Genomic DNA, 26,306 nt, shown 5'->3' with positions numbered 1-26,306 from the left:
GAGGACGGCCCGACGATCGGTGGGCACCGATCGCGGGCCACCCCACATTCAAGGTGAAGCCCGGTGCAGGATCCCCCCTCGCCCCCCCGCAGGCCGCCCCCCCCAGCGTTCACGCACCACCCACGACTGTAGCGACCAGGTGTGGACGGCGCCGGGGGGAACCCGCCGGTTTGGCCTGGCCGCTCGGCCCATCCGGGCCTCAGAATCGCGGGGGTGCCGGAGAATCGCCATTTTGGGGGTCTCCGCCAATTCTCCGGCCTGCGGCCCACAAAACTCGACCGGCCCGTTCCCGCCGCTTGGGAGAATCGCGGGAGGGCGTTGGAACGGCGTCCCCGGAAATTCTGGCGGCCCAACCGGCGTGGGAGTGGAGAATCGCACCCCTCAGACCTGCTACAAGGGGGTCAATACATAACCCCTTTACAGTTTAAAAAAATCCTTTGTTCCTCAGATTCACGCCAGACTTTCAATAAAAATATTTACAGCGATTTTCCTACCTGCAGGGGGCTGGCAGGGCCCCGGAGTTCTTCTCGCACCTTCAGCTGCGTGAACGGGTCCCCGCACCTCCGGTTGCGAGCCCGCGCATGCGGACGGCAGCGGCCTCCAGCGGCTGAGCCGAACGCAATGGCAGACTCAGCCGGCGGACCTGGACCAACAAAGAAGATCCCAATGATCTGCCCCGCGCTGCTCCATCTATCCCCCCCCCCCCCCCCCCCCCCCCCCCGGCTACCCATAAGGCTCACCCCCGGTATTTAATCCCACCCCCCCCCACAAGGGGGGAATCCCGACCGGCTGGTCGTGGTTAGAATCACGCCGTCGGGAATTCGGCCAGTCGGGACTGGAGCATCTGGCAATGGCCCCCCCAACCGCGCCGCGTAACACGGGAGCGGCGCCGGGCCCTATCCTGTTGTAAAAATGGATTCTCCGCCCCCGTGCCAAACGCTATTTCTCCACTGGATGCTTTGCCTTCATTATATCCTCCCTCACCATTCCAGTGATAGTAGTTCAAATCATAAGGCTGCTCCATCCTCTCTGCCATCTGCACTGTCCCTCCTGTGAACTTTATAACCAGGTATATTTAGTTTCCAGTTCCGACCATCCTGCAGCCATGTCTCCATAATAGTTACTACATCCTAATCTTCAATTTGGATTTGCACCTGCAGTCCATCTAGTTTATTCCTTACACTCTGTGCATCGGTATATGGCGGTCCTTTTAAAAATAAATTTAGAGTACCCAATTCATTTTTTCCAATTAACGGGCAATTTAGCGTGGCCAATCCACCTACCCTGGACATCATTGGGTTGTGGGGGCGAAATCCCTGCAAACACGGGGAGAATGTGCAAACTCCACACGGACAGTGACCTCGAGCCGGGATCGAACCTGGGACCTCGGCGCAGTGAGGCAGCAGTGCTAACCACTGCGCCACCTTGTTGCCACTGTACGGAACTCTTAATTGTGCTATTACCCGTGACCTGCCCCTCAGCACTGATGTTTTATTCTCTTGTTTATTATTTTTCTCTTCTGGTTTAACCAGTATACCCTTGTTGTTTTGCCAGCACCTGCATTTCCAGAAGTTGGTTTCCTAACTATTTCATTACTCTCTGCCCTGCTATTTGTTTTTTGGAACTGTACTGACTTCCCCTGAGGCCTTCCCGCTTCCTGCTATTTGCTGTCTTAAAGTCCTTGTGGCCACACAATTTATCCTTTCCGCTGAGACACTGGTCCCAGATCGTTTCAGGTGGAGACCATCCCAACAATATAGCTCCCTCCTGTCTCAATATTGATACCAGAGCCGGATGTAATGGAGCTCCTCTTACCTACCCCACTCCTTTAGCCACAAGTTTACTTCCCTAATTTTCTCCACCCTTTACCAATTTTGGCGTGTCGTGGGTAATAATCCCGAGATTATAACCATTGAACGCCTGTTCTTTAATTCTGTTCTCAGTTCCTGATATTCCTCAAACGGATCCTCTTTCCTATTCTTGTCTATGCTGTTTTTCCCAATGTGGACCATAACAACTGGATCCTCCCCGTTCCTCATCAGTATCCTTTCAAGCCAGTTAGAGATCACCCGGTGCTGCGTAGGCGACATAGCGCCATAGGCACCATCCTGCTCACAAAGGATGCTATCAGGACCCTTCATTGTGGAATTCCCTATCACTGCCACTTTGCGTTTGGCTCCCCTGCTTGATTGGCCGCCTGTATCACGCTGCAGTTGTCAGCTTGCTCATCCTCCCTGCAGTCCTTTTCCTCATCCACACAGGGAGAAAATACCTCGTACCTGATGGACAAGGTCAAGAGCTGAGGCTCCTCCATTTTTGAATCCAGGATTCCTCTACCTTCCTCACTTGAAGTCACACCCAGTTGTCTGTGGCCGAATTTGAGATACTTAATTTACGGGGTGTAACTGCCTCCTTACCCATAGCATCCAGGTAACTGTCCTTCGCCCTGATGTGCAACAGTGTCCGAAGCTCAGACACCAGGTCATCAACTCCGAGCCGAAATTCCTCGAATTGCAAAGACTTGCTATCAAGGTGGTCACGGCAGCCGGCAATGGGATCTACCAGCTCCCACATCATGAAGCTACGGCATCGCATGCTCAGCCATCTCTACTTTGCTTAGTTAAATGTTTTTTCAACAACAGTGCAGATCCCATACCAGTCAATCAGGACATGGTTTTCCTGTGACTTCACATTTTTAAAATGTTCATTTTCAGCAGAGTTCCCAAATTAAGTTATTTATATTTACAGTTGTGATGCTCCATCGCTCTGGGTCAGCTCCATCTCCACTGCCTGGCGACGAGACTGCGAATCCCCAACGAAAGTCATTTCTACACACAGCTCCAATACTCTGCCAGCTCTACTCACCAGTCATTAGGCCGTGAATCCCCATGTTCAGGTTTTTATACTACCAATGCTCTGCCCCAGTGGGTCCACCCCACGTCTGTTCCCTGATTACTGGCTGCAAATCCACGAGGTAATTAATTTTTGCTCACAGCTCTGATGCTATGCTCCTCCATATCTGCTCTACCTCCATGCGCTGGTGACTAGGCCGCAAATCCCCAACGTAAGTAATATATGCTCACAACTATGATGCTCCATCCATTTGGGGGTTGCTCGAGCTCCGCTCACCGCTGACTATGCTGTGAATCCCGTGGTAAGCGAGGGTCCTGTGGGGGGTTGGTCAAGTAACCGGGGGGCGAGTAGGCGTGTTCCGTAGGGGATGATAGGGGGATGTCGCTACTGTAGATAACAATGAGATAGAAGTAGTTTCAAATCTCATATCCATTCCGGAGTAACTAACACTTTTGGACGGTCAAAACTATTTGAAATCTATGATTTAAACTGGAATATTGGATGGTTCCCAGTGTAGGGTAATTTTCCCTTGATGTCTGGAAGTTGCCATGCAGATTCCATGCAAACGATATACATTAACCATCTGGAAGAAGGAACTGAGGGCATTGATGCTACGTTTGCATATGGTACAAAGGCATGTAGAGGGACAGGTAAAGTTGAGGAAGCAGGCAGAATGCAGAAGGACTGGAACAGGCTAGGAGTGTGAGCAAAGAAGTGGCAGATGGAATACAATTTGGAAAAGTGTGAGGTTATGCACTTTGTTCGGAATAATAGAGGCATAGACTATTTTCTAAATGGGAAAAAGGCTTCGGAAATCAGAAGCACAAAGGGACTTGGGAGTCCTAGTTCAGGATTCTCTTAAGGTTAACACGCAGGTTCAGTTGGCAGCTCGAAAGGCAAATGCAATGTTGTCATTCATGTCGAGAGAGCTGGGATGCTCTGTTGAGGCGTTTTAAGGCTCTGGTCAGATCCAGTAGGAATATTGAGAGCAGTTTGGGCCCCGTATTTAAGGAAGAATGAGCAGGCCTTGGAGAGGGTCCAGAGGAGGTTCACAAGAATGATCCCTGGAATGAAGGACTTTTCAACTGAGGAGCGGATGAGAACTCCTGGTCTGTACTCGATGGAGTTTAGAAGGATGAGGGGGGATCTTATTGAAACTTACAGAATACTGAAGGCCTAGATAGAGTGGACGTGGAGAGCATATTTCCACTAGTAGGAGAAACTGGAACTATTGGTCACAACCTCAGACTGAAGGGACGATCGTTTAAAACAGAGATGAGGAGGATGAGAAAAATATCAGCCATGATTGAATGGCGGAGCAGACACAGTGGGATGAATGGCCGAATTATGCTCCTATATCTTCTGGTCTATGATCTAATCCTTCTTTGGATATTTCAGGCGCCGGGGACCCGGAGTACACGTTTGGAGTACATTATCGGTACGACTCCCTGGATCTGGATCTGTTCGATTGAAAGCTTTTCTCATTTTAAATACTGCTTTAACCACTCGCTTTCCTCGCTTAGACTCCTCGCTTTCCAAGAGAAGATATCTTGTAATCACTCATTTTCCAAGAGAAAATAGCTTTTACGTTCCTTTGCAATATTTATACTGATGTCTTTTTGGTATTATCCTCGTGAATCTTCTCTCCATGTTGTCTCGTGTCCCTATATCCATTGTATAGTGTAGCATTCTGAATCACATACAGTACTCTAAATGTGCTGTAACCAAGGTATGATTACAACTTCCTTCTTGTCAAATCTATGAATCCAGAAATAAGGCCTGGTATTGGCTTACTCTTGTGATATTGCCCTTGTAACATCTGGCACAACTTAATTGAATGATATATTCATACTCTAAAATTGCTTTGCTCCTCAACTAGTTAAACTTAAACCTTCTAGGTAATAAATAACTTCCATATCCGCCCTGTTAAAGTGTACTGTGTCATGTCCTTCTCTATTGAACTCCAATTACTGGTCACTAGACCATTCCGCGCGTTAATTAATGTCCTAGTTGATTTCTTTGGAGCCCTTTGTATTAGTGATGTCATCAAAATGTAGTTGTGCAACTTTTTATCCCAATGTCCAAATCCTTAAAGTAAATTGAGAGCTATAGTGGCCCTAACAAGAGTTCTTGTGGAACATCACTTCCCACAATTCCCACTGATTTGCTACACCCTTTACTCCCAACCTGTGCATTCTATTTAGAAGCTGGCCTCAAATCCATTCTTCCAGTTGCTGACTCATTATTGTAAGACAGTCTGGGAAAGTTGTGATTTGTGCCGCAATATCTGATGGCTCCCATTACAGCGCAATGGAAGTTTGAATTTCTTGGGTAATTGCAATGCAATCTTTATCTATGGAGTTCCGTGGTATGGGTTCTGGCTGGGATGTCCCCAGCACACCGTTGGAATCCCTCCAGTTAGAATGCCACAGAGGGGTATCAGCCCAAATTAAATCAAGTTACGAGGAAACTGCATAAAACATTGGTTCAGCTTCAAGAAGGAGGAAAGTGTGGAATAAAGGGCGCAGAACTTCTGAAATGACGAAATAGCTTCAGAGTGGGTGAAGAAATTATTCATGAAAATGGTCCCAGGGCTGATTGACGTTAGTTACATTGATGGGTTTTGGGACATGGAAAAGAGGGGTTGAGAGACGGTTTCAAGAGATGTTTTAAAGAATTAACGGTTTAGACAGAGGAAGGACAGATAAACCGTTACTTTGCTGGAAGAATTGAATATCTTTCTACCCAATTTCACCGAGTTTTCCCAAGAAAACCAAAAGATATTTGATGAAAACAGGGCTCAGGGAAGACGGGATAGTGGGACTAAAGGACTCATGTTGCAGTGCCCGGCAGGGACTTGCTGACCACCTTCAGTGTTGTCAACTTTTCCATGAATCCACTACACAAAAAGCCACGTTGGCTCAGGTTTTCACTATTAAAACACTATAATGGTGGTTAATACATTCCGGGCTCCTACCTTGAGCTGTGGTTCCTGGTTCTGGTTCCAGAGAGTCTCGATAAATTAGTGCAATGGTTCAGAGGTTTGTTGAACACACCTTGAGTAAAGATCAGTTACACATCACAGTCATAAACAAGACCTTTAATCTAGTTAGTGCAATCTCTCGCCCACTTTGTCCACATTTACAGCTGGATCTGAAAGCTTGCCACAAACAGGTCCAGGCAGCGGGCGGCCGAGGGGATCATTCGACCGGACTGTCTGACTCTCTTCCGCGGCTTCATTCGCGGCAGGATGTCCCTGGAGAGGGAGCATGCAGTGTCCACGGGCACACTTGAGACAGTGCTCGGTGGGCACTGGAGGGGTTGGACTGTTTCATTGACCCCAGTTTTCACATTTCGATTTAATCTTTTTAAGTTTCCGTTCCTCTTCGTTCTTTCTGGGTTGTGCTCCGTTTGTCATTTAGGAGCGGCCCCTTTTAATTTATCCCTCAGTTAATTTCCGTTCTTCTATTTAGTTCATTGGGCCCTAAAATACAACAGCTGGATCTGAATTAGACACAGTTTCATGTGTATCGAATTGTTATGACGAATCACTGATTCATTTAGACAAAGTCGTTTGTTCCATGGGAGGGATTCTCCGAAATGGAGGCAGAGTATTCGCGCCGTCGTGAACGCCGTTGAGGTTCACAGCGGCGTGAAACGGCCCCTATCCCGACCGATTATCCAAGGGCCCAATAATGGGCTAGGAGCGGGGCCGCGTCATTTACGCGCGCCTGGCCTTGGCGCCGCGTAAAGGCGGCGCTGCATAGATGACGCGGCCGGCGCCGCATAACTGGCGTCACCCGCGCATGGATTCTAAGGCTTCCCTTCTTGCGATTTATCACACCGTGAATTTTTGTGTCATCTACAAACTTACTGATCAAACAGCAAGGGTCCCAGCACCGATCCCTGCGGTACACCACTGGACACGGCCTTCCATTCACAAAAACAACCTTCGGCCATCCCTGTGCCCACAAAGCCAAATTTGGATTCAATTTTCCAAATTATCATGGATCCAATGGGCTCCTAGATTCTTGACTAGTTTCCCAAACTGAGCCTCCCTTTTTTTGTAAGTTCAATGTTTATGGCCTCAATTGAGGACATTTCTAAGAAACCCCCCTTGCTCTTCACTGTGCGAGGCGGTGGCGCAGTGGTATTGTCAGTGGACCAGAAATCCAGGGTAGTGCTCTGGGGTCTAGGGTTCGAATCCCAACATGGCAGATGCTGAAATCTGGAATTAACCAATGATTGATTGTCGTAATGTTGATTGTCTTGAAAACCCATCGGGTTCACTAATGCCCTTTAGGGAAGGAAATCTGCCCTCCTTGCCTAGTCTGCCCTACATTTGACTCTGGAACCACACAACAAAGTGGTTGATTCTTAATAACCCCCACGACAGTTCAAGGAAACTAGGGATGGGCAACAAATGTTGGCTCAGCCAACTCCACCCACATCCCATGAACGAATAAAGAAAAGTAGTTAACTCCTCGATAATTATGCAAAATTGCCCATTTGTTTACATGTGCTGCCTCGCATGATAACCCATAATATTGAGCTAAGAACGCTACCACTCCCTCAACCATGCCTTTAAAGGAGAGATTCAGCGATCATAATACAGTTGAATGAAAATTAGTGATTGTCAGATCCTCTCTTTTTGGATATGTGCATTGCCTGGTAATTACCCCTATCAGTCTGAACTCGCTTCAGGGGATAGTCTGATTCCTGTAGTCTCTGGATTTCAACCCGAGTGAATGTTACTTGCCACTTGTCAGCCCAACCTTGGATACTGTCCATTTGGATGCATTTGGACACGGACTGCTTCGGTATCTGAGGAATTGCACATTATGCTGAATATTGTGAAGCCATCAATGAATATCCCCGCTTCGATTTTATGATGGAAGTAAGACCATTAATGAAGTAGCAAGGGGCGGCATGTGGGGCAGTCGTTAGCACTGGGACTACGGCGCTGAGGGCCCACTCGAATCCCGGCCCTGGGTCACTGCCCGTGTGGAGTTTGCACAATCTCCCCGTGTCTGCGTGGGTTTCGCCCCCACTACCCAGAGATGCGCAGGGTAGGTGGATTGGCCGAGCTAAATTGCCCCTTAATTGGAAAAAAATAATTGGGTACTCTGAATTTATTTATTTTTTAAATTTAAAAAAAATTTGATGAAGTAGCTGGAGGTTTTGGGGCCTAGGACACAGCCCAGATGAGCTCCTGCAGTGATGCCCTGGAGCTGAAATGATCAACCTACAATATCCATAACCATCTTCCTTTGTGTCAGATATAATTCCAAGAAGCAGTGTGTTTCCCTCTGATTTCCACTGACTCCTGTTTTCTGAGTGATGGTCGATGCCAAACTCGGTCAAATGCACCATTGATGTCAAGGTCAATCACTCTGCCCTCAGCTCTGGAGCTCAGAACATTTGATCATCCTTGACCATGGCTGGAATGAGGTCAGGAGCAGAGTGAGCCCGGAGGAACCCAAGCTGAGCATCAGTAAGCTGGCCATTGGTGAGTAAGTGTTGCTTGATACCTGTTGATGACCACTTCGATCACTCTACTTGGATATGTCCTGATTCTTGTGAACAGCACATAAATGGCCAATTTTCCACATTGCTGGTTTGATGAAGGTGTTGTAAACATAAGGCAACAAATATGCCAGGAGTACGGCAAGTTCTGATACATGTCTTCAGTACTAATGCTGGAATATGGTCAGAGCCCATTGTGTTTGCAGTATTCCCTGCCTTCTGCCGTCACTTGATATCACGTAGATTGAATCCACCGATTACAAATCTTACTCTTTGTTTGTTTCTTCACCCACATCACAGCTTTCTCTGTCGGTTCCATTGATTTAAAAATATTTTGCTAGTTGCTTATTATATACCTGAAGCTCATATACTTAATTCTGGCTTTTAATAAGGGTGGGTTAAATTGGTAGGCTGGCAGCCTGGTTATCAAGACAGGTGAGAAACAGTCTGTAACATGCCACAGGCCCCGATCAGTCTGAACTATGAACATGCTTCAGAGGGTAGTGTAAGTCTGATTCCTGTATTGCCTGGAATCCAACCCAAGTGTGGTTTCCAAACACGGGCCTGTAATTTATCCAAATTCTATCCCAGGACATGGACTGAGTCTAGCCGTGTCCGGGATTGGGTGGAGTAGAGACCTAAGGTTGGGATGGGCCAGGTTGAGGGGAGGAAATGTTTGCTATATCAGAAGGTATTCTGAGTCTCATAAAGGACATTCTACTAGAATACCGCGTGCGACTATCCTAGGAATGACGCGAGTTCAGAGAGAGGGAGAACACAGCAATAGGGATAAAGATACAAGAATTTTTATACTGGCTGTTGGAGATTATAGGGTAATATAGGTTTGTGTGGTTTTGGTAGGGTACAGATATAAGACAATTTTCTACGTTCAGGAGGTGTTTCGAGATGTAGGGTGAGATTCTCCGAAATCCCGGCCATGTGTTGACGCCGGCGTCAAAACGGGCATGGGCGATGCGGGCGTCAACGGGCCTCGAAGCCCAGGCATTCACCCCTTCCTTGGGTGTTAGAACGGCGCCTGAGTGCTGTGCGCTACTCCGGCGACGAAAGCCGGCCCGCCCCGGCCGGCCGAGTCCGCGCCACGCCCAACTCCACGCTGGCCCCCGGGCAATATGGCCGAGCCCTACAGGGGCCTGGCGCGGATGAGCATAGGCCCCCTCGGAATGAGCACGCCCGCTGATCGGTTGCCCCCGATTGCGGGCATGGCTACCGTAGAGGCCCCCCCCCTCCCCGAGTCGATTCCCCCTGCCCCCCATCAGGACCCAGCGCGGGATCGTAGAATCCCGGACGTAATGTTTGCATTGGAAGAATTTGCAAAGATCGGGAGTGTGCTGGGAATGTGCAATGTTAGTGAGATATGGTGTGTGATTGGGTCTGGAGGAGAAAACAAAGTTTCGGATTAGTGTAGTTTTGCCTGCCCCATACCAACTGCATGTTTATCATGGTGCTACACTTCCAGGCCCTTTAATTCCAGGCCTCGGGTAGAGGACTTGGATTTACCCACTGTACCTTTGAACTGCGGTCAGTTCTTTTGTTTATGAACAAATTGTATGATTGCTGTAAACGGATATTTCACCGCCCTCTTCAACTGCTCTCTGAACTTGGACTGTGTCGCCACATAAATAAAGGTGTTGGTGCAGCAACTTAAATTCCGCAGCATGTATGCAACTTTTGAAAAGGTGTAAGCACCATCCTTGCTTAAGTATTCTGACACATCAAAGAAATGCAGAAGATATACGAACCACAGAATTATGAAATTGCCCGATATTGCAAAGAGTAAAATTATAGATTTCTTTCTGTTCTCCATTTCCGGGTCACTGCAGGTCGGTCCCTCCCTCTGACCCCTTAGCCCCTGACGCACTCGACTAGCCACTAAAATATGTTGGACTGTCAGAGCATTGAGCAATAAAATTAAAACGAAAGGCAATAATGGTGTTAGAACCTTTTCAAACATTCTAAATCCAATCCACGCAGGGTCAGTAAAATAGTTTGGATTATTTGAACAGGACCACGGAACATTGTCAATTATCTTTCTCGGTTTAAATCTAAAGTACATTGGAATGTTTTTTAAACAGAGCAGAACGCCACTTGTTGCTAGAACCACAGTCGCAGTTTTCCCGGTGCAATATTTTGTTTTCAGTTTCTGACAACAAATGGCGACAAATCGGTCGAAAGAGAATGCAACAGTGAACCAGACAGAACAGTCTATGGATGCACGCACTAGTACGTAGTCTACACTGCACACGGGGGTGAGGCCCAGGAAGGACCTTGAAAAATAATAAGATTTCATCCGGTTCAGTATAACATCAGTGATAATGAACAATAGATCCGCCGTTGCCATTGCCACCAAGTAGCGAGTGGTGCATGTGGAGAGACCACACTTTCCCCGTGACAGGATCACAATCGATAATAAATTTACTGTAAGAGAGGGAAGATAAAATTGACATGAAATTAATTTTGAAAACATGTTATTATGTGCTATCATTCAATGGATTTGGGCGTTGCTGTCAATGTTCGCATTTGTTGTCCACCCCTAATTGTCGACCTAGTCTCAGAATGAACCATATAGCTGTGGTTGAAAACACACAGCGAGGGCAAACCAGATAAGAATGGCTGTTTTTTTTTTTTCTTCCCTAAAGGACACTCGTGAACCACCTGTGACTTCACAAAAACTAGATGGCGATTCCATGGCATTCTTGGAAGGGCTAGCATTATATTCCATTTTTCAAAATGAATTAAATTTAAGTTCCACGAACCATTGTTGTTTGTGTGTAAGCACATAAAATGTGGGGTAGATATTTGTTTGCGTTTGGGTCAGAGGATAAAGGATTCAAACCACGTTTTGAACCCATCACCAACCCATCCGCTTCTATGTTCGACAGGGACAGGGCATGGATCAAGTAGCAGATCCATCCCGGCAGGCTGGTCGGCATTTAACATATTTCAATAAATTAAAAAGAAACAGGTGAGTCGGTGACCCTTTCCATCCAGCCGGCAACTCATCCTATGACTCCGAACATTTCCCCAGGTTACGATACCTCACCCCCACCCCCCACCCCCAATCTGGGAAAATTCCCAGGAATAGGAGTCCCACAGACTCATACTAATATACAATAAAGTTACCAGGCTTGCTCTTGGCTCGATTCATTTGCCGACCAGTAGAGCATTTTCCCTGACACAGAACAATCTATGAAACAAAATACCATAGACTCGGTTATTCCCCAGACTCGGTAAGGTAAAGTCGTCATAGTGCCAGGTGACCAGAGGCTGCTTTCCCTTGTGAGGGGGAGAGCTGCCTGGTGGTTGTTCAAGCTGAGGATCGCCTCACCTCAGGTGAGAGACACGTTTGAGGAGATGGGCGTTCAAGAATCACAGATTAATCCTCGGTTAGTGGGCCACTGTACAGGGCAGGACACTCCTCTTCTACACGCGGACCAATCCCCCAAATAAGATACGTCCCTTAGCCAACACCACCCCATGTAGCCCTGCAATGCACGTATAAAAAGAAGGTGACGCGGTGTCAGTACACAATAAGAAGTCTTACAACACCAGGTTAAAGTCCAACAGGTTTGTTTCAAACACTAGCTTTCGGAGCACTGCTCCTCCCTCAGGTGACGGAGCAGTGCTCCGAAAGCTGGTGTTTGAAACAAACCTGTTGGACTTTAACCTGGTGTTGTCAGACTTCTTACTGTCCAATGTCGGCATCTCCACATCATCAGTCCACAATGGTGGAGGAGAGCATTTGACATATATCATTCTGCAGGACAGGATATCATTGCATGGAATTGGTCGAATCCTGGATTGGAGATTTATTTTCTGAGCTCTGAGCATCCCCAGAAAATAGCCGACCCCAATCTACATTCCCCCCCACCACTTCACCACCCCAACCCCACTCCCCATAATACTGCCCAGTGCAGGAATTCTCCAGATTTGGACCAATTCCTAAGGTGGGTGTCACTCCTGGATTCTGAACATACCCCACATGAACCGTGGACTGCTCCCTGGGCCGAGAGACACTTCCAGACTCGGAAACTCTCAGTTTGAAATCCCCATTTTTATCCACCAACCCCAAGGAAAGGAAACTGTCCAGTCCTCTGTTAGTGCCCGGGATCGGAGATTGCTCTGCTCCCGGCATTGTTATTCCGACACTCCTGTAGCCAGGAAGGACTCCGCCTATCTCACGCATGCACCACGATTTTCAGACATATGTAGCCCTGCAGCAGGCTCCAGATTTGATCCTTGCCCAAATGGACGTCAAGCCGGTGAATCAGGCTGACATCTAGCGGTGAAAATGGGTATGAGAAAACCATCCTCCTGCTGCAAACTCCACAGTGTGTGGGGAAAGGCACTGTTCAAAACTCCAGCTGCCAACCACTGTTAATATCCCCCTGGAGGAATTTGGGGGAAATTGAACACTGAGCCTCAGCAAAACCTGGTAAAAACAGAAAACTGCAAACCAGCAGGTCAGGCCACATCTGTTGAGAGAAAAACATAATTAAAGTTTCACATCGGCAACTTTCTAGGGGCTGGTTTAGCACACTGGGCTAAATAGCTGGCTTTTGAAGCAGACCACGGCAGGTCAGCAGCACGGTTCAATTCCCGTACCAGCACGATTAATTGGACAAAAGACGATAGTTGAATCCAACTGAGGCTTTATTGCTATCAGATGTGTGGCCTCCCACAGCAGCTGGCGAAATGGCTGTTGGCTGGAGGACACGCATATTTATACAGGCAGGGACTACCGGCGAATCTGTAGTACAGATCCGACCGTACATCACCTAATACAGGTGCAACAGCGGTTTACCACATTCACCCCCTGTTAAAATTGAGTCCGGCGGGATGGTGGATAACTATATACAGCAATGAGTTAATATTTATAAGATTTGAGCAAACAAATTTCCTTTTATGTTCGGTGGACCAGTCACAGGTTTAGCCAGTCTGTGGCCGTGATGTTCCTGTGGGAGCGACGCAGTGGTGTCGGCGATGTTGGTGCTGATCTGGTCGATGGTGACTCCGGGAGCATGCCGAAATCCTCTTCATCGTCGGGCGTGGGCAGGAGGGGGACGGATGGTCCTGGGGGGGGGGGATGCTGTTGGGAGCAACGGGAGAGGGGAGGGTGGCGCCGGGGGCAGACGGGGTGGAACCTGCTGGTGCCAGGTCCCTGAGGGAGACAGTATCCTGGCGGCCGTCGGGGAACGCCACATAGGCGTAGTGGGGAGTTTGCGTGGAGCAAGTGCACCCTCTCCACCAACGGGTCTGCCTTGTGGAGTCGGACGTGCTTACAGAGAAGCACGGTTCCCGGAGCTGCGAGCCAAGTCGGGAGCTACACCTCGGATGTGGACTTCCTGGGAAAGGCAAAAAGACGTTCATGGGGTGTATTGTTCGTGGCAGTGCAGAGTAATGAGCAAATGGAGGGGAGTGCATCAGGGAGGACCTCCTGCCAGCGGGAGGCCAGGAGGTTTCTGGAACGTAGGGCCAGCTGGACGGCCCTCCATACCGTCCCATTCTCCCTTTCTACCTGTCCCTTTCCCCGGGGGTTATAGCTTTTCGTTCTGCTGGAGGCGATACCCCTGCTGAGCAGGAACTGACACAACCGGAGTCAGTTTACCTGTGCGTTGGCACATGTACCTCGGGATAGGGCGTCTGGAGGTTCGTTGAGTTTGCGGAGGCGATACATAATCTCATAATTATAGATGGAGAGCTCGATTCTCCACCGCAAGATTTTATCATAGAATTATCATCATAGAATTTACAGTGCAGAAGGAGGCCATTCGGCCCATCAAGTCTGCACCGGCTCTTGGAAAGAGCACCCTACCCAATGTCAACACCTACACCCTATCCCCATAACCCAGTAACCCCACCCAACACTAAGGGCAATTTTGGACACTGACGGCAATTTATCATGGCCAATCCACCTAACCTGCACATCTTTGGACTGTGGGAGGAAACCGGAGCACCCGAAGGAAACCCACGCACACACGGGGAGGATGTGCAGACTCCGCACAGACAGTGACCCAAGCCGGGATCGAACCTGGGACCCTGGAGCTGTGAAGCAATTGTGCTAACCACCATGTTACCGTGCTGCCCATAATCATTTTTGATCTTGCCCCGTTGTGTGTTGTTGAACATGAAGGCTACCGACCATTGGTCAGTGAGGAGAGTGAATCTCCTGCCGGCCAAATAATGCCTGCAATGCCGCACAGCTTCAACGATAGCTTGGGCCTCCTTTTCGACAGATGAGTGCCGAATTTCTGAGGCATGAAGGGTGCGGGAAAAGAATGCCACAGGCCTGCCTGTATGATTGAGGGTGGCGGCAAGGCTGACGTCTGATGCGTCACTTTCTACTTGGAAGGGCAGTGTCCCATCTACAGTGTGCATCGTGGCCTTGGCAATATCAGCTCTGATCCGGGCGAAGGCCTGTTGGGCCTTGGCCGTCAGGGGAAACTGGGTGGACTGTATGAGTGAGCGGTCCTTGTCCGCATAGTTTGGGACCCACTGAGTGTAGTACGAAAAGAACCCCAGGCAGCGTTTGAGGGCCTTGGGGCAGTGGGGGAGGGGGAGCTCCATGAGGGGGCACATGCGGTCGGGATCAGACCCCAGAACTCTGTTCTGGACCACATAGCCGAGGATGGCTAAGCGGTTTGTGCTGAACAAGCACTTCTCCTTGTTGTAAGTGAGGTTTAGGAGAGTAGCGGTGTGGAGAAATTTAGCAAGATTGGCGTCGTGGTCCTGCTGATCATGGCCGCAGATGGTGACATTGTCTCGGTACGGAAAGGTGGCCCGCAAGCCGTACCGGTCGACCATTCGGTCCATCTCCCTTTGGAAGACCAAGACCCCGTTTGTGACGCCGAAGGGGACCCTAAGGAAGCGGTATAGGCGGCCATCTGCCTCGAAGGCGGTGTATGGGCATTCCGATTTACTGGTGGTAGGCGGATTTCAGGTCTACCATTGAGAAGACCCGGTACTGCGCAATCTGGTTAACCATGTCAGATATGCGTGGGAGGCGGTATGCGTCGAGCTGAGACCGGTTGATGGTCTGGCTGTAGTCCAGTAGTCCACAACCATCCTGTTTTTCTCCCTGGTTTTCACCACTACCACTTGAGCTCTCCCGGGGCTGTTGCTGGCCTCGATGATGCCTTCCCAAAGCAGCCGCTGGACTTCCGACCTGATGAGGGTCCTGTCCTATGCTGTACCGTCTGCTCCTGGTGGCGAAGGGTTTGCAATCTAGAGTTAGATTGGCAAAGAGGGAAGGTGGGTCGACCTTTAGGGTCATGAGGCCGCACACAGTAAGGGGTGATAAGGGCCTGCCGAATTTCAGAGTTAGTCTCTGGAGGTTGCACTGGAAGTCCAGGCCGAGGATTAGAGCAGCGCAGAGGTTAGGGAGGATGTAGAGGTGGAAGCTGCTGAATTCTATGCCCTGGACCGTGAGCGTGACCGTACAGTACCCCCGGATCGCTATGCAATGGGATCCGGAGGCCAGGGAGATTTTTTGGTTGGCGGGGTGTATCATGAGGGAGCAACGCCTTACCGTATCCATGTGTATGAAGCTCTCGGTGCTCCCGGAGTCCAGCAGGCAGGAGGTTACATGTCCGTCAACTTTCACGCTAGTGGATGCGTTGGTCAGGTTATGCGGACGAGACTGGTCGATTGACATGGAGGCGAGTCTTGGTTGGTCGTCGGGTAATGGGCGGCTGGTGAGTCCGGGTCCTGGAACACTGGTGGTGTCCATGTGCTGAGGGGAAGACAAGATGGCGGCACCCGAAGATCTTGAGGGTTACAAAATGGCGGCGCCCATGAAACGCACGTGTTGCGCGGAGGAGAAGATGGCGGCGCCCACTGGCCGCACGTGGTCTGAGGGGGGGGATGGCGGCGCCATTGTCCGTGATAGAGGGGGTGGGGGGGGCGATAGCGGCTACTGAGCGGGCCTGGCACACCGCGACGAAGTGCCCCTTCTTCCCGCAGGCTTTACAAAGAGCAGTGTGGGCCGGGCAGCGTTGGCGGGGGTGCTTCTGTTGGCCGCAAAAATAGCATTGGGGGCCCCCGCGTTCGCTGGCTGGTATTCAGCGCAGGCGTATTGGGTGGGCAGCGCCCCCACAGCGGCGGCTGTCTGTGGGGTCCACAAAGAGTAGGAGGGGTGGGCGCGCGGTTGGGGGTGTAGGACTGGACATTGCGCAGGGCGACCGTCAAGAAGAGCGCTAACATTTTAGTCTCTGCGAGGTCGCTGCCGTATGAGATCTGACCCAATTCCAGTCACAAAAGCGTCCTGCATAAGGAGGTCTGAGTGTTCCGTGGCCGTAATGGACTGACAGTCACAGTCCCGGACTAGTGGGATTAGGACCCGCCAGAAGTCTTCTGTGGACTCACCAGGGAGTTGAGAGCGAGTGGCGAGTGTGTACCTGGCGAAGAGCGTGTTCGTTTCTGTGCGTAGTTGTCCTTGAGAAGCGTCTTGGCTTCGGCGTAGTTCGGCGCGTCCTAGATTAACGGAAAGACTTTGGAGCTCAGACTGGAATATAAAATCTGAATCTTCTGAGCCTCTGGAACAGGGGTTGGTGCCGCGTTGATATACGCTTCGAAGCAAGCTAGCCAGTGCTGTAAGTCCTTTCTGGCACCGCTTGAGTGTGGATCCGGCTGCAGGCGATCCGGTTTGATACGGAGGTCCATCCTTAGAAACTGATAGCAATAAATTGAGGCACGGTCAATTGGACAAAAGACGATAGTTGAATCCAACTGAGGCTTTATTGCTATCAGATGTGTGGCCTCCCACAGCAGCTGGCGAAGTGGCTGCTGGCTGGAGGACACGCATATTTATACAGGCAGGGATTACCGGCGATCCTACCATACATCACCTAATACAGGTGCAACAGTGGTTTACCACACCAGCCTCCCCGAACAGGTGCCGGAATGTGGCGACTAGGGGCTTTTCAGAGTAACTTCATTGAAGCCTACTTGTGACAATAAGCCATTTTCACCGAAACTGAAAAAGACTGGGGTTGAACTGTTCCAAAATATCGCGAGAGGGAGAAAAATGTCAGGGACACGGAAGGAAAGAACCAAATGGAAGACCTGCGATCAGGTGGAGATTTGGTGGAGGCAGAGGTCCGAAACGCTTTTAAAAAGTACCTGCATCTGCACCAGATGTGCTGTAAGATGCAGGGCTATGGGCCGTGGGCAGGAAGACAGGATGAGAAAGGGCACCTAGGTGTCTTTGAGTCGGCATGGAGAAGATGGGCCGAATGTCATGTATCATTTGTTGGTTCTATTTCAATGACATCATGTAAGGCCCTAAAAGCACAAACACATTAGAAGTAATAGACCATTTCTGCCATTAAACCTTCTCCTTCATTCAGTTTGGTCCTAATTGATTTGGTTGTGGCCTGAACTCTACTTTCTTGCCTGTCCTCGGCAACGTGTGAGCCCCTTGTCAATCAGCAAATCACACTCTCTCAATCTTTCATCAATTCAAAGATCCAAAGTGCATAGGGGCCGAAGAAAATGTGTCTATTGCCCTTCAGGGATAAGACTTTCCTCCCCATCTATGTCTTACATGGGAGAGCGTGTGTTTTTATTTTGACGCAGAATACTATGCGCAGTATTGGCATGTTTTATTTCTCGAAGGATGTATATCCGTTGGAGGCGGTTCAGAAAAGGTTTACTGGGTTGACAGCTGGGTTGATAGCGGTGTTGCTATGGGTAAAGGTTGGACAACATGGATGTGTTCCATTGGAGTTCAGAAGAGTGAGGGGTGACTTGATTGAAGTATGTAAAATCCTGAACCCCACTGACAAGTAAATGCCTAAATGATGTTGCCTCTTCTGGATGTGTCCAGAACTCGGGGGCACTGCTTGAAAATGAGGGGTTGCTCTTCTGAGACAGGAGTTTTCTCTCCCGAAGCGGTGTGTCTCTCTGGGTTCCCGGAGCGGAGAAACTATGACATCTTCTTCGCAGCCTTCAACACGTCATCAACGTAGATGAACATCTTGCCAAGGTCATCCCCACACCCCCACTACTTGCCTTCAAACAACCGCGCAACCTCAAACAAACCATTGTTTGCAGCAAACTACCCAGCCTTCAGAACAGTGACCACGACACCACACAACCCTGTCATGGCAATCTCTGCAAGACGTGCCAGATCATCGACATGGATACCACCATTACACGTGAGAACACCACCCACCAGGTAAGCGGTACATACTCGTGCGACTCGGCCAACGTTGTCTACCTCATACGCTGCAGGAAAGGATGTCCCAAAGCGTGGTACATTGGCGAAACCATGCAGACTTAATGACCTGCAAATGCTCACATTCAAAGCATTGTCTTGCACCTTTGACTTTGTCTATATATATGTTTCTGGAACATACCTCTTCATTCACCTGAGGAAGGAGCAGTGCTCCGAAAACTAGTGATTTGAAACAAACCTGTTGGACTTTAACCTAGTGTTGTAAGACTTCTTACTGTGCTCACCCCAGTCCAAGGGCGGCATATTCACATCATGATTCCCATTGAAACAGCAACCCAATCCCCTTCAGTACCGCTATCACTGCTTTCACCATCCTCTTGTGTAAGAGAATGCCGTTTGAGAAAATAAGAGTGATGGTTTAAATCTGAATCTGACATGAGGAGGAATTACCTCATTCAAGGGGTCATGAATCTGTGGAATTCTCTACCCCAGAGTTCAGTGGACGCTGGGACACTAAACAAGTTGAAGGCGGAGGCAGATAGGTTTTTAATTAGTAGTGGGATGAAGCGTTATAGGGAGCAGGTAGGAAGGTGGAGATCAATGATCGTATTGAATGGTAGAGCAGGTTCGAGGGGCTGAATTGCCTCCCCCTGCTCCTGGTTGTTGTAATCTTATGTTATGTTCTATGTGACAGATACTCCCTACTCCCACTAATACACATTCATTGGGACCAGGATTTCTACTCCGGACTCCCAGCAAGATGGTTAGGCAGACTGTTGCCTGGTCACAAAGCTGATTCAGCAGTACACGAGATTCTGCTAAATGCAAGAATTTTCGATCACACAGAACCTTCTCGAAACAGTTAAAGCAACAGAATCAAACGACACGGGCATGTTAGGGAATTTAACTTAATGGCATTACTGATTGCATTACTGTATAACGGCGAGCATCGATCCAGCCTGTATCATAAACTATCGCCCAGCAAAAGGAAAGACCCGTTTATGCACAGATTTAGACAAAGTTATTGGTAATCGAAACTTACCAGGAACACCGACGATAGCAAGGATCGTGTAGAATACTTTTCTGGCCAATTGAATTGGCAGATGCATTTTGTCTGAATTGATGAGTCCCTTCGTGCCCGAGGCAATATCCTGAATGTAACTCTGAGGAGTCACGTTCAAGGTTTCCTCAGTTTATACTTTCCAGCATCTCCACAGGGATAGTGCAATTGCAAAATTGCCGACCTTGTTTTTGTTTCGAACTTTGAACAAACACATTGCAGTAGCTGAGGTAGCTGTACCCTTGATGGTACAGAATTAGCTCTAAAGTTGAACTGGACCCACCCTCAAAAGCTCGATCTGTCAGGTCACATAAAGTACCCAATGGTGTTTGAAACAGCAATGGAGACATTCTGTCGAACAACATTAGCCCCATCTCTAGATTTTTGTCGTATTTCAGTGATGTTTTACATTTAGTGTTGATTCAAACGATGGCTAATGTCACCAAGTTGTCACAGCGCGGGAGCAGATCTTTGGAATACCACCAGAACCAAAGCTGCTGGAAATACATTCAGCCGGCCTGGCAGCATCGGTGGAGAGAGAAAGAGGGTTATCCTGCAGAGTGTCTGTGACTCCTTCATGAGACAGAATGAGAGTCACAGGGACTCGGAACGATAAGGCGCTTTCCCCCCACACATGCTGCCAGCCCTGCTGTCATTTTCCAGCAACTTCTGATTGTTTTTAATTCCAGCATCGAAAACATATTGTTTTTTTTAATCAAAAAAGAAATCTCATATCTGTGTCGGATCCTTGCAGAAACAGCTGACCCCCATTGCGAGCACAGCAATGCAATACCTTCCCCGAACGTCAGTGGCTTATTCAGTTTTCGTCCAGTTGAAATTGAATTCACAGTAATTTTAAACTGTCAATTTCAAAACCTAACCACGCTCTGTGTAAAAAAATAACCTGCCACAGTTTCAAATACTAATCAGACCACGTGTACAAAAATTAAAATGTTAACAAAGCACTGTGTACACAGTTCTATGTCCAAACCAAATGCAAACCATGCACTGGCTACAATATTTGAACCCTAACCATTCACTGTGGACATAATCCTACATCCCAACCACGCACTGTGTACATGGTGTTATATTTTAACTACGCAATGTGTACACGGCCTTAATCCTAACCTCGCACTGTATACACAGCCTTAATCCTAACCTCACACTATGTACATGGTCCTAATCCTAACCTCGCACCGTGTACATGGTTTTAATCCTAACCTCGCACCGTGTACATGGTCTTAATCCTAACCTCGCACTGTGTACATGGTCTTAATCCTAACCTCGCACTGTGTACATGGTCTTAATCCTAACCTCGCACTGGGTACATGGTCTCAATCCTAACCGCGCACTGTGTACATGGTCTTAATCCTAACCTCGCACTGGGTACATGGTCTTAATCCTAACCTCGCACTGTTACACGGCCTTAATCCTAACCTCACACTGTTACACGGCCTTAATCCTAACCTCACACTGTTACACGGCCTTAATCCTAACCTCGCACTGTGTACATGGTCTTAATCCTAACCTTGCACTGTGTACACGGCCTTAATATTAACCTCACACTGTGTACATGGTCTTAATCCTAACGTCGCACTGTGTACATGGTCTTAATCCTAACCTCGCACTGTGTACATGGTCTTAATCCTAACCTCGTACTGTGTACATGGTCTTAATCCGAACCTCACACTATGTACACGATCTTAATCCTTACCTCGCACTGTGCACACAATCTTAATCCTAACCATGCACTGTATACACGGTCTTAATACTAACCTCGCACTGTGTACATGGTCTTAATCCGAACCTCGCACTATGTACACGGTTTTATATCCTACCTATGCAATGTACATGGTCTTATATCATAACTACGTAATGTGTACAATGTCTTATATCCGAACCATGGCATGTGTACAGGATCTTATATCCTAACCACGCACTGTACACACGGTTTCAAATCCAAACCATGCATTGTGTGCATGGCTTCAAATCGTAGTATCTAACTGAGTATAATATTCCGAATCCTAAATAAGTACTGTGTTCTACATTACAAATCCTTACTGACACAATCGGTACAAATCTCCAAATCCTAACCACACACTAGGTACACACTTCAAATATTAATGCGGCACAATGTACAAAATTCAAATCCACAACGAGTTACAATGTAGAAAAAACAATCCTAACGCAACACTAGTATTCATCTTTGCCGCACTCTGTCCCGTTTCCAGTTGAAATTTTGCACATTGTGCAGCATTAATATTTGAAGTTTGTGCATAGATTGAAATTCTAACAACGCACTGTGTATACAGTATCAAATTCTAACAACAAACTGTGTATACAGTATCAAATTCTAACAACAAACTGTGTATACAGTATCAAATTCTAACAACGCACTGTGTATACAGTATCAAATTCTAACAACAAACTGTGTACACAGTTCCAAATTCTAACAATGCACTGGTGTGTACACAGTTTCAAATTCTAACAATGCATTGTTTCCCCGGTTTCAAATTCTAACAATGCACTGTGTACACAGTTCCAAATTCTAACAACACACTGTGTACACAGTTCCAAATTCTAACAACGCACTGTGTACACAGTTCCAAATTCTAACAACGCACTGTGTACACAGTTCCAAATACTAACAACGCACTGTGTACACAATTCCAAATTCTAACAACTAACTGTACACAGTTCCAAATCCTAACAACGCACTGTGTACACAATTCCAAATTCTAACAACACACTGCATACACAGTTCCAAATTCTAACAACGCACTGTGTACACAGTTCCAAATCCTAACAACGCACTGAGTACACAATTCTAAATTCTAACAACAAACTGTGTACACAGTTCCAAATTCTAACAATACACTGTGTACACAGTTCCAAATTCTAACAATGCACTGTGTACACAGTTCCAAATTCTAACAATGCACTGTGTACACAGTTCCAAATTCTAACAATGCACTGTGTACACAGTTCCAAATTCTAGCAACGCACTGTGTACACAATTCCAAATTCTAACAATGCACTGTGTACACAGTTCCAAATTCTAACAATGCACTCTGTACAGTTCCAATTTCGAACAATACACTGCATACACAGTTCCAAATTCTAACAACGCACTGTGTACACAGTTCCAAATTCTAACAATGCACTCTGTACAGTTCCAATTTCGAACAATACACTGCATACACAGTTCCAAATTCTAACAACGCACTGTGTACACAATTCCAAATTCTAAACGCACTCTGAACACAATTTCAAATTCTAACAACACAGTTTCAAATTCTAACAACACAGTGTACACATTTACACATTCTAACAACAAACTGTGTATACAGTTTCAAATTCTAACAACGCACTGTAAACACAGTTTCAAGTTCTAACAACATACTGTGTACACATTTTCAAATTCTAACAACAAACTGTGTACACATTTTCAAATTCTAACAACAAACTGTGTACTGTTCCAAATTCTAACAATGCACTGTGTACACTTTTTCAAATTCTAACAACACACTGTGTACAGAGTTTCAAATTCTAACAACACACTGTGTGCACCGTTTCAAATTCAAGCAGAGTACTGTGTACTCAGTTTCAAATTCTAATAACATACTGTGTACAGTTTCAAATTCTAACAATGCACTGTGTACACAGTTTCAAATCCTAACAACGCACTGTCTACACAGTTTCAAATTTTAACAACCCACTGTGTGCACCGTTTCAAATTCAAGCAGAGTACTGTGTACTCAGTTTCAAATTCTAATAACATACTGTGTACAGTTTCAAATTCTAAAAATGCACTGTGTACACAGTTTCAAATTCTAACAACACTGTGAACACAATTTCAAAGTCTAACAACGAACAGTGTACTCAGTTTCAAAGTCCAACAACAAACTGTGTTTGCAGTTTCAAATTCTGTGTACATAGTTTCAAATTCTAACAACAAACCATGTACATGGTTTCAAATTCTAACAACGCACTGTATACACATTTTCAAATTCTAACAACAAACTGCACACAGTTTCAAATTCGAGCAACGTACTGTGTACACTGTTTCAAAATCTAACAATGCACTGTGTACACGGTTTAAAATTCTAACAGCGCACTGTGTGCACAGTTTGAAATTCTAACAACACACTGTGTACCTGCAGGACATTGTTATCATTGCTCTACTGTTACTTGGAAAATAAGCTATGATGGAAACTACAAATTCAGGGCAGCAAAACCTGTTAAATATGACAGAAGCTTGGATACCGAGAACGACTGAGCCACGATTCAAAAATATCACATTTACTCAGTTAGAACTGGAGCAAAATTAGAGAGAAAAATCTCGTAATCGAAAGCAAAGTAATCGAGCTCAGTGTTTCCTTCTCTGTTGTGAAGGGATGCATTTTGGGAGAACTAACAAGGCAAGGAAATATGCAATGAACAGTAAGAGACTAGAAAGTACAGAGGATCAGAGGTTATTTGGGGTACATGCCCAAAGATCCTTGTAGGGAGCAGGACAGATAGATAACGTGGTTAAAAAAGCATATGGGCAACGTGTCCTTATTAGCTGAGGCATAGAATATATGAGTAGGAACGTCATAATGGAGCTGTATAAAATTCCTGTTTGACCACAGCTAGAATACTGTGTGTATTTCTGTTTGCCGCACTATAGGAAGGGTGCAAAAGGGTGCAGAGAAGATTCAGCAGTATGTTGCCTGGGCTGGAGTATTCCAGCTATGAAGAGAGGCTGATTAGGCTGGGGTTGTTTTGTTCGAGCACAGAATGCTGATGGGGAACCTCATACAGTTATATAAATTTATAAAGGATATAGATAGGGTAAATAGGGTGGAAACAGTCCTCTTAATAGAGGGGTCAATAACCAGGGACAATAGATTTAAGACAAGGAGAAGGAGATTTAGAGGGGATTTGAGGACAAACTATTTGACCCAGAGGGTGGTGGGAATCTGGAATTCACTGTCTGACAAGGTGGTAGAGGCGGGAACGCTCACGACATACAAGAAGCATTTAGATGGGCACTTAAACGCTATATCATATAAAGCCGCGGACCAAGTGCTAGAAAATCGGATTAGAGTAGATTAGTGTTTGATGGCCGGCACAGGCACAATGGGCCGAGTGGTCTCACTATATTACTTTATGTTTCTGAACTCAAGAAATGAACAATGGTCTTTGCACTTGCTCCCTCTAGTCTTTTTTTAGAGTTAAATAATAAAGAAGTTGTTTATTGGGTAATAAAATGAGGAAAACATCAGATCCAGCTACTACATATAGTTTCTGAGGGTCTGATGATCCTCATGTGAAAGAGTCGAGGAAAGGCAGTCACTATCAACAGTCACAATACATTAATGACTTTGTCTAAATGATCAGTGATTAATCAGAACTATTCAGTAAACATAAATGAAATGAAAATCGCTTATTGTCACAAATAGGCTTCAAATGAAGTTACTGTGAAAAGCCCCTAGTCGCCACATTCCGACACCTGTTTGCGGATGCTGGTACGGGAATTGAACTGTGCTGCTGGCCTGCCTTGGTCTGCTTTCAAAGCCAGCGATTTAGCCTTGTGCTAAACCAGCCCCTGATGAGGGTTATAGATAAGGTAGATAGTCGACATCTTTTCCCAAAGGTAGAGGAGTCTAGAACGTGAGGGCATATGTTTAAGGTGAGAGGGGAGAGATATGAAAGAGAGCAGAGGGGAAATTTCTTCACACAGAGGGTGGTGAGCATCTGGAACAGGCTGCCAGAGGCAGTGGTCGAGACGGGTACGATTGTGTCTTTTAAAAAGCAGTTAGACATGGGCAGGGTTGGGCGGCATGGACAAGCTGGGCTGAAGGGCCTGTTTCCATGCGTAAACATCTATGACTCTATGTAACTTTGTGAAATTTACATCCAGCTCTAAATGAGGATAAAGTGGTGCGAGGGACTGTCCGGATCAGGCACAATGTCTTTATTATGACTGCGATGTGTAGCTGATCTTCACCCAAAATGTGTTCAATCATTCGTTGAAACCACTGTACTAATATTTCCGGACATCCTGGAATCAAAATCAGGAGCCGCAGCACAAGATAAGGACCCAGACTATATTGACCGCCATTATGTTGTATTAATCAAGAAACCTGAACCAGAGTGGCTTTTTCTGTCATAGTGCAATTGTTTCATTGACTAGTTAGAGCAGTGAAGGAGTTCAGCAAGTCTGTAAGGACACCAAAACATCAATCCTTCAATTTCCACTATCCCATCCTCTTTGGTGCTCTCTTTCCTTCTATTATCTGTTTGCTTTATTTGGAAAATCTCAGTGAAATTGGATAAAAAAGATTGTTGTGGGAAGGCAAATGATTAGGGTGTACTAACAGCAAGCTATTGGGCAACTAACAATTATTCTTCAGGATTTTGAATTTATATAGTGTACGACAGAACACTGAAGCAAAAAAAAAACAATTCAACAACAATGACAGCTACGAGCTAAAAGCTGACGTGGCATCATCTGCAGCAGCCAGCATAAGGGGCAAGCAACATGCTTCCAGTTTAACTGGTTCTTAGTGACCTTAACGGCATGTTCTTGAGACACAATCTTCAAATAGTGAGGATAAAGATGACCGACATGTTTTCCTAAATTGACCTGAGGACCAGACACATCTGTCGGGTCTGGCACCACGT

At 46.9% G+C, this 26,306-nt stretch overlaps 1 protein-coding gene across 2 annotated transcripts in view; it reads right to left on the bottom strand.

Annotated features, from left to right (window-relative positions):
• LOC140410238 (uncharacterized) overlaps positions 1-19,756 on the bottom strand; it is a 34,874-nt gene extending 15,118 nt beyond the window's left edge. Inside the window, exon 1 of one of the 2 annotated variants that reach the window (XM_072498200.1) lies at positions 19,617-19,756. The gene's annotated coding sequence lies outside the window, so the exon portion shown is untranslated. Of the gene's footprint in view, positions 1-494; positions 638-19,616 lie in introns of those variants that run through there. The other variant, XM_072498199.1, reaches the window with a different exon arrangement.
• Between the last annotated feature and the right edge of the window lie 6,550 nt (positions 19,757-26,306).

The sequence above is a fragment of the Scyliorhinus torazame genome, chromosome 4, assembly GCF_047496885.1.
Source record: "Scyliorhinus torazame isolate Kashiwa2021f chromosome 4, sScyTor2.1, whole genome shotgun sequence".
Taxonomy (NCBI): Eukaryota; Metazoa; Chordata; class Chondrichthyes; order Carcharhiniformes; family Scyliorhinidae; genus Scyliorhinus; species Scyliorhinus torazame.
Note: the sequence above shows the minus strand (reverse complement) of the source record. Positions and strands in the feature narration are given on the sequence as shown.